The sequence below is a fragment of the Piliocolobus tephrosceles genome, chromosome 12 (genome assembly GCF_002776525.5).
Source record: "Piliocolobus tephrosceles isolate RC106 chromosome 12, ASM277652v3, whole genome shotgun sequence".
Lineage (NCBI taxonomy): Eukaryota > Metazoa > Chordata > Mammalia > Primates > Cercopithecidae > Piliocolobus > Piliocolobus tephrosceles.
The window spans coordinates 4,638,934-4,646,113 of NC_045445.1; the positions used below are offsets into that span (position 1 = coordinate 4,638,934).

The window sequence follows — 7,180 nt, forward strand, 5'->3', positions numbered from 1 at the left end:
ACATCCATACTATGAAATACTATCCAGCAATAAAAAGGAATGAACTATTGATACATGTAACAACTTGAAGGAACCTCCAGGAATTATGTTGAGTGGAAAAAAATCAAATATGAAAAGGAAACACACTATATAGTATGCTTCCATGTATGTAACATCCTTGGAACAACATTATACAGATGGTAAACCAAATAGTGGTTGACAAAGGTAAGGGATATAAAGTAGGAAGTGGGTGAGGCTGTGGAGAGGTAGTATGAGAGGAACATTGTGGTGATGACACAGTTCTCTGTACGTTGATTGTTGTGGAACCTACACAAAACTATACTTGTGATAAAACTGCATAGAAACACATACACACAAGTATACGTATAACTGGTAAAATCTGAATAACCTCTGTGGATTGTACCAATGTCAATTTTCTGATATTAATATTGTACCGTAGTTAGGCAAGATGTTAACACTGGGGGAGAGTGAGTGAAGGGAATACATTTCTTTGCAACTTCCTTTAAATCTATAATTATTTCCAAATAAAATTTTAAAATTAACCATAAGAAAACAAGCAACCCAATATTTTGAATGGATGAGAATATAAACAGAAGATTTACCAAAGAAGTTATATGGATGGCAAATGAGCATGTTAAAAGATGTTCAACATTAATAATCATTACAGAAATGCAAATTATAACCAGAAAGAGATACCACTATACACCTTAGAGTGGCAAAACAAAACAAAAACATACACAGAAAAACTAGCAGTACCAGGTGCTGGCAAGAATGTGGAACAACTGGAACTCTCAAGCCCTGCTAGTGGGAATACAAAATGGTACAGCAACTCTGCAAAAAGTTTGACAAGTTCTTAAAAAGAACTATAACCCAGCAATTTACCAAGTAACCCAGCAATTTCACTCCTGAATATTTACTCAAAAGAAATAAAAACTATGTTCACACAAACCCTGTACTCAAATGTTTATAACAATTTATCCATAATAGAGAAAAAATGGAAACAAACCAAATATCCCTCAACTATAGGACTCATAAACAAAATGTGGTACATCTACACAATGTAATATGACCCAGCAGTAAAAAGCAATGAACTCCTGGGCTCGGTGCAGTGGTTCACACCTGTAATCCCAGCAATTTGAGAGCCAGAGGCAGGTGGATCACTTGAGGCCAGGAGTTCGAGACCAGTCTGGTCAACATGGCGAAAAAAATTAGCCAGGCGCAGTGGTGCACGCCTGTAGTTCCAGCTACTTGGGAGGTTGAAGCACGAGAATCCCTTAAATGTGGGAGGCAGAGGTTGCAGTGGGCCAAGATTGCACCACTGCACGCCAGCCTGGGCAAGAGAGCAAGACTATCACACACACACAAGGGAATGAACTACTGATAACACAACAACATAGTTAAATCTCAGAAGCATTTTGCTACCTGAAAGAAGCCACATCCAAAAGGTTACAACCATATCATTCTGTTTCTTTGATAATCTGGAAAACTATGGGAATGGAAATTAGATCAGTGGCTGCCAAGGCTGAGAATGGAGAAGGGGTTGAATACCAAGAGGCGGTACAAAGCAATTTCTGAGGCGACAGAATCGTTTGGTAACTTAACTGTAGTGACGGCATTAGGCAAAAGCCATAAAACTGTACACCACACCAGTTTGCACTATGTAAAAAAATAAGTAAACATTCCAAAAAAGGATCCCCCTGCATACCCACCTAAGTGACAACATGTGCTGCCAAGGATGGAGAGCAAATGGAACTCACACATTGCTGGTGGTAATGTAAATTGCTACAGCCGCTTTAGAAATCTGTTTTTCAATATCTGCTAAAATTAAACATATGCATATCCCATAAATCATCAATTTTACCTCTAGACATATACATAACAGTAACACATATTCACCAAAGAAAGTAAATCCAAGCATGTTCATAGCAGCTTTGTTTGTATTACAAAAACCTGGGAACAATTCCAGTATGTACAAATAGTGGAATGGGTCGATAAATCACGGTATACTGATAAAATGGAATAGTATATGGCAATAAGAACAAAGTATTGCTCACATGACAACATGGATGAATCTCACAAGCATTATTTAATATAAAAATCCAGACAGTAATAAAACTACACAGTGTATGATCCCATTTATGTAAAGTAATAAAAAATGTTGCAAAATAGCAATTACCTTCGGGCAGAAGTAGTGACTTGGAGGGTATTACAAAGAAGTCCTAGCGGTGTTCTATTTTGTGATTTAAGTGCTGGCTATCTTGTTAAGTTGTAAATGTTCATCAGTGCATTCACTTAATATTTGGGCATGTTTTCTATTTGCAAATTATACTTCCATTAAAAATGTTTTAGGCCAGGCATGGTAGCTCATGCCTGTAATCTCAGTGCTTTGGGAGGCTGAGGCAGGAGGATTGCTTGAGGCCAGGAATTTCAGACCAGCCTGGGCAACATAGTGAGACCTCATCTTTAAAAAAATTTTCTTTTAATTTCCTGGGTGTGCTGGTGTATGCCTGTGGTCCTAGCTACTAAGGAGGCTGAGGTGGGAGGATCACTTGAGCCCAGGAGGTCAAGGCTGCAGAAAGCTATGATCACATCACTACACTTCAGCCTGAGTGACAAAGCGAAACCCTATTTCAAAAAAAAAAGTTTAAAAAGTTTTAAATGTATGCTTCATTTTCTTTTCTTTTTAAAATTTAGGTTTGCTTATATAGCCAATTGCTGTAAGTCTGTAACTAAAACCAAGATTACAGTAGCTCAATGCATAGAAGTTAAAGATAGATAAGCCAATTTTGTAATCTCGCCTTTTACTTTTTGTTTGTTGGCTTTTACATTACTTAAAAATTGTTAAGGTGTAATAAATGCCTGTCCACGTCCATTCCTGTCTGGCCTAGAAAATTTAAATTGTCTATAAGTCTTTTGGCTGTAAGTCTCTTGGCCACAGTGGTCCTACCAAGGGACAGGATGGAACTGGGGCAGGCAGCCAAACCATCTCCACAATGCTATGGGACAAAATAAAAGTTTGGCCATTGATGTTGCCTCTGACAAATCCTGGCCAGAAGGAAAGAATGTAAACCAAAAATACAATTCTAAGCTCCCCAACCATCTGAATGGACCCCTCCTCTTGGCCAAGGGCATTCCAAAGTTAACCTGAAAAACTAGTTCAGGACATAATGGGGAAGGCGGAGTCGGACATGCCTCATTACCATTAACATGAACACAGACCTTAAGACTGATAGAATAGACTCTTTAAGTCTACTAAGAAACATTTACAATCTATTCTCTCTGAAGCCTGCTACCTCGAGGCTTCATCTGCATGATAAAACTGTGGTCTCCACAACTCCTTATCATAAACCAGACATCCCCTTCTAATGAGTCCAGGTCTTTAGATAACAACTCAACCAATTATTAATGCCAGTCAGAAAATTTCTGAACCTGCCTATGACTGGAAGTCCTCCAACTTCCATTTGTCCTGCTTTTCCAGACCAAACCAATGTATATCTCACATGTATCAACTGATGTCTTATATCTCCCTAAAAACCAACCTGTGGCCTGACCACCTTGGGCGTGTCACCAGGACCCCCTTAGTGTCACAGGCATGTCCTTAGCCTTGGCAAAATAAACTTCTAAATTGATTGAAAAAACATTTTAGGCTTTCTGATAAGATTGATTCCAAGTGAGAGGAGTGAGAGTTATACACGAAAGCTTTTGTTTCCAATTGGACAGAAGGATGCAAGCAACTTTTGATCACCTGCTCTACCATGAACAGTGCCAGGAGCTTCATAATAACCATGAGAGGTATGCATTTTATTTCCATTTTAGAGATGAAGAAGACTCAAGAACAAGAACATTACTAGTTTCAATTACAATTATATGATTCTAGCATTTCTAGAATGAAAAACTCAGGGAATATCTGAGAGAGAAAGGTCTGTAAAGAGCATTTAATCCAGCCCCTTTATTTAACAAACTGGGAAAATCTGTCCCAGGAGGGAAAGGGACTAGTTCAAGATTACCCATCTACTCAAAGAAAAGGAACTCGAATTTCAGTCTCTTGAGCGCCACCCAGTGGACAATGTACCATGACCGATATTTACAGACAAGTTATCAAAAAACTTTACAGAGTAGTGGGAAAGAGCATTCATTAAATTGGGAATTGGAAGAACTGGATCCTGTCCTGGTTTTGCCAAGTAAGGTTAGCTTCCCCTCTCTTGGCTTTAATTTCCCCACCTGTATAATATGAAGTGACAATAGGAAAACCGACATGAGGCAGCAAGTCTTGGATCCAAGACAGACACAGATCCAGGTTTTGTGGGGCTTGAAGCTTGTAACATTTGGGGCCTTCTTTAAGTATAAGAATGCAAAATTACCAATATAAAATTGGGAACAAAAGCCAATATTTAAAATGAGAAAAAAAGAACACACACATTTGAAAAAGTTAACAAATGCTAGAAACATCTGAAAATTTTTAAAAAATACATAAATAGCTACTTATCTTTAGTACTTAATTGCCTCATGCACTTCTGTAGTATGTTATTCCTGCTTTTCTTGTTTGTTATAGTTGGAAACATGGGATTCAGCATATAGTTATAATCACAACTAAGATTTATTACAGCAATGTACTTAGGGCACACAGCCAGATCACAAGCGGAAAAGACACAGGCAAAGTTTGGAGGAGCCCATGAACAGACTTCCTTATGCTTTCTCCCTCCCATGAGGGGCCACGCAGAGCACATGCTTCTCTCGGCAACAAATATGCAGTGGCACGTGTGATGTTTCTGGCCAGAGAAGCCCAGACGCATTGCCCACAGTTTACACTGGGGTTTGGTAACAGAGACATCCTCTGCCTAGCATGCACCAAAATTCCAGACTCCCAGAAAGAAAGCAGGTGTTCAGCATAAACTACATTGTTTGTATTAACAGTCAAGGCACAGTGAGCCACCTTATTAGTTAACTGTTGACTAGGGAAATTCTGAGAGTCAAGTTTCCAGATGCCAGCAGGAAGCGTAACTTCCAAGCAGGTCTTTCTAAGGGTAGCAGTCACAGGAACTGTGACTGTGCCCTTTCTAGCTCAGGACACATTTGATGCTGTCACTGTTTGGGAATTCAGTCCTGACCAATTTAAGAGGTTGTGTTTCTTAGCCGTCTCTGGCCCCTGGTTTGCCCAGTTTAATTCTGTGCCTGTCCAGCAAAACTCTTCTGCATACTATTCAATGTTTCTAGTCCTCCTACAGGTCCGTGTCCTACAATCACAGGAATTCTGAAAAATGCCATTTTACAAAATCCCCTTCCAAATGTGCAAATAAATGTATCTTGTATTTACAGTTATGTACACTGTACGCTGGGTATATTCCTGACAAGAGGGCACTTTTGCTTTTCAATGAAAATGAAATCCTTCACTTACAATTTTACACACCTGATTGATGACTGGAAGATTTTTCCACAGACTAGCTTCTGGTGCTATACACTGTGAATCTTGGTTCTCCTCCACTGCCAACATACCCCTGATGCCAAGTGCTGCAAGTCACAGTGACATTGCAATGTACCCTCCAGCCTCACCCCTCTTGTTCTAACACCGGATGCATTAGCACAGTAAGCAGAAGTATTTCTGCAAGCTATTTCAATAATAAAGGACAGCTGGCAATAACTGGGAAATATATGAAATTGCTTGTGGACCCCTATATCCTAAACTAAATGAATTCCAACTTAATGTCCCCTTAGTTGAATTCCCAACATGACCATGGTTATTGCATTGCTACCCAACACACAGGCAAGACGGATAGAGACAGCATAGTGGAAAGAAAGATTCCCCGAACCAACTGTGGTTAAAATATCTTTTGTAGATTTTCCAAACCATACAACTGTAGGACCATGATGCTAGGGGCTGTGTAAGCAAGAGACACTGAAGCTTTATCTTAAACTTCATTCACTTCACTGTGTACTTGTGTCGGGTCTAGAGACTTACAGAAGAGAAACCATGAGAAAAGATGTAGGGCCCAGATAATGAGACAGAACGGAAGAAGGTACACAATCAGAAACAAGGACAAGGAGATTAAGACAAATTCCAGATAAACAAAGTGCAAAATTTACCTGGGAATGTGTGACCTGCATGTGACCTAGCATGGGAGAGGCAGCCTGAAGAGTTATTCTTCCTAAGCTGGGGCACGACACAAGGATCAAAACAACAGAGCTGGCTTTATTCCATGGCTGAGCCAGGAGGATGTACCATGAGATTCTGTCGATATTGAGTGAACAGGAGGAGGACTAGTTCAGAGATGTCAGGATTCTTGGACCAGACAGAGAGAAGTTTTGCTGAGCAGGCCAGAATTAAACTGGGCAAACCAGGAGCCACAGACAGCTAAGAATCACAACCTCCTAAACGGGTCAGGACTGAATTCCTAAACAGTCACACCATCAAATGTGTCCTGAGCTAGAAAGGGCCTTCTAGGTACCAGACTCCACCATTCCACCACTATCTTTTGGGTACAGAGATCAAATCACCATAGTCAGGGTCAAAAAGACTGGTTGAGTCCTGCCTTGATCACTTACAGCACAAGCTGAGGCAAATCACTTCCCCTCTCTGAATTTCAGCATCCTCATCTCTTGAGTGAAGAGAATGATAATGTGGTTCCAGGAGCCTGTGAAGAATTCAGTATCACATTAGGATGAGAAAAAGGACCTGGAGAGGCATTCCTGCTGACCCAGAACACTACACAAGAACCTAAAGGCAAGCACGCTGTAAGCTTCAAAGCCTTGCAGGAATGTTACCTTTGCTTTATTACAGAGGAGGCACCAGCAGGAGAACTCTCTCTCGGAAGACAGCTAGAGTCCTCAGAAAATGCTGATTCTCATGAACTCTTCTCTGTCCCTAATGGACAAGTAGTTTCAAGCAGGAGTCTTGTTGGTATTTTAGGGGGAAATTGATGGTACTACTTTGGGATTAATTTGACAAGACTAACAGTCATTTTATAAAGAGAAAGTCTCCCCATAAGTAGTATGGCTGGGAAGGAAGAATGAAGGAGGGTACAGGGGACCTGAGCAAGCACTGAAGTATCTAAATGAGAGGTAAGAAAGCAAGGGCAGTTATGCTGTGATTGAAGGTGACACTTGCACCCCTATCATCTCCCCACCCACCTTTGGCCCAGATGACTTACTGGCCGCATCAGTGAATCAGTGAATTCTCCTCAGG

At 40.4% G+C, this 7,180-nt stretch overlaps 1 long non-coding RNA gene across 2 annotated transcripts in view; it reads right to left on the reverse strand.

Moving 5' to 3' along the window:
* The window catches only part of LOC111535939, a 99,242-nt gene extending 92,068 nt beyond the window's left edge, over nucleotides 1-7,174 (reverse strand). For both annotated transcript variants that reach the window (XR_002729611.1, XR_002729610.1), the window contains exons 1-2: nucleotides 6,760-7,174; nucleotides 6,541-6,629 (exon numbers count right to left, since the gene is read on the reverse strand). This is a non-coding gene — a long non-coding RNA (uncharacterized LOC111535939). The remainder of the gene's footprint in view (nucleotides 1-6,540; nucleotides 6,630-6,759) is intronic.
* Between the last annotated feature and the right edge of the window lie 6 nt (nucleotides 7,175-7,180).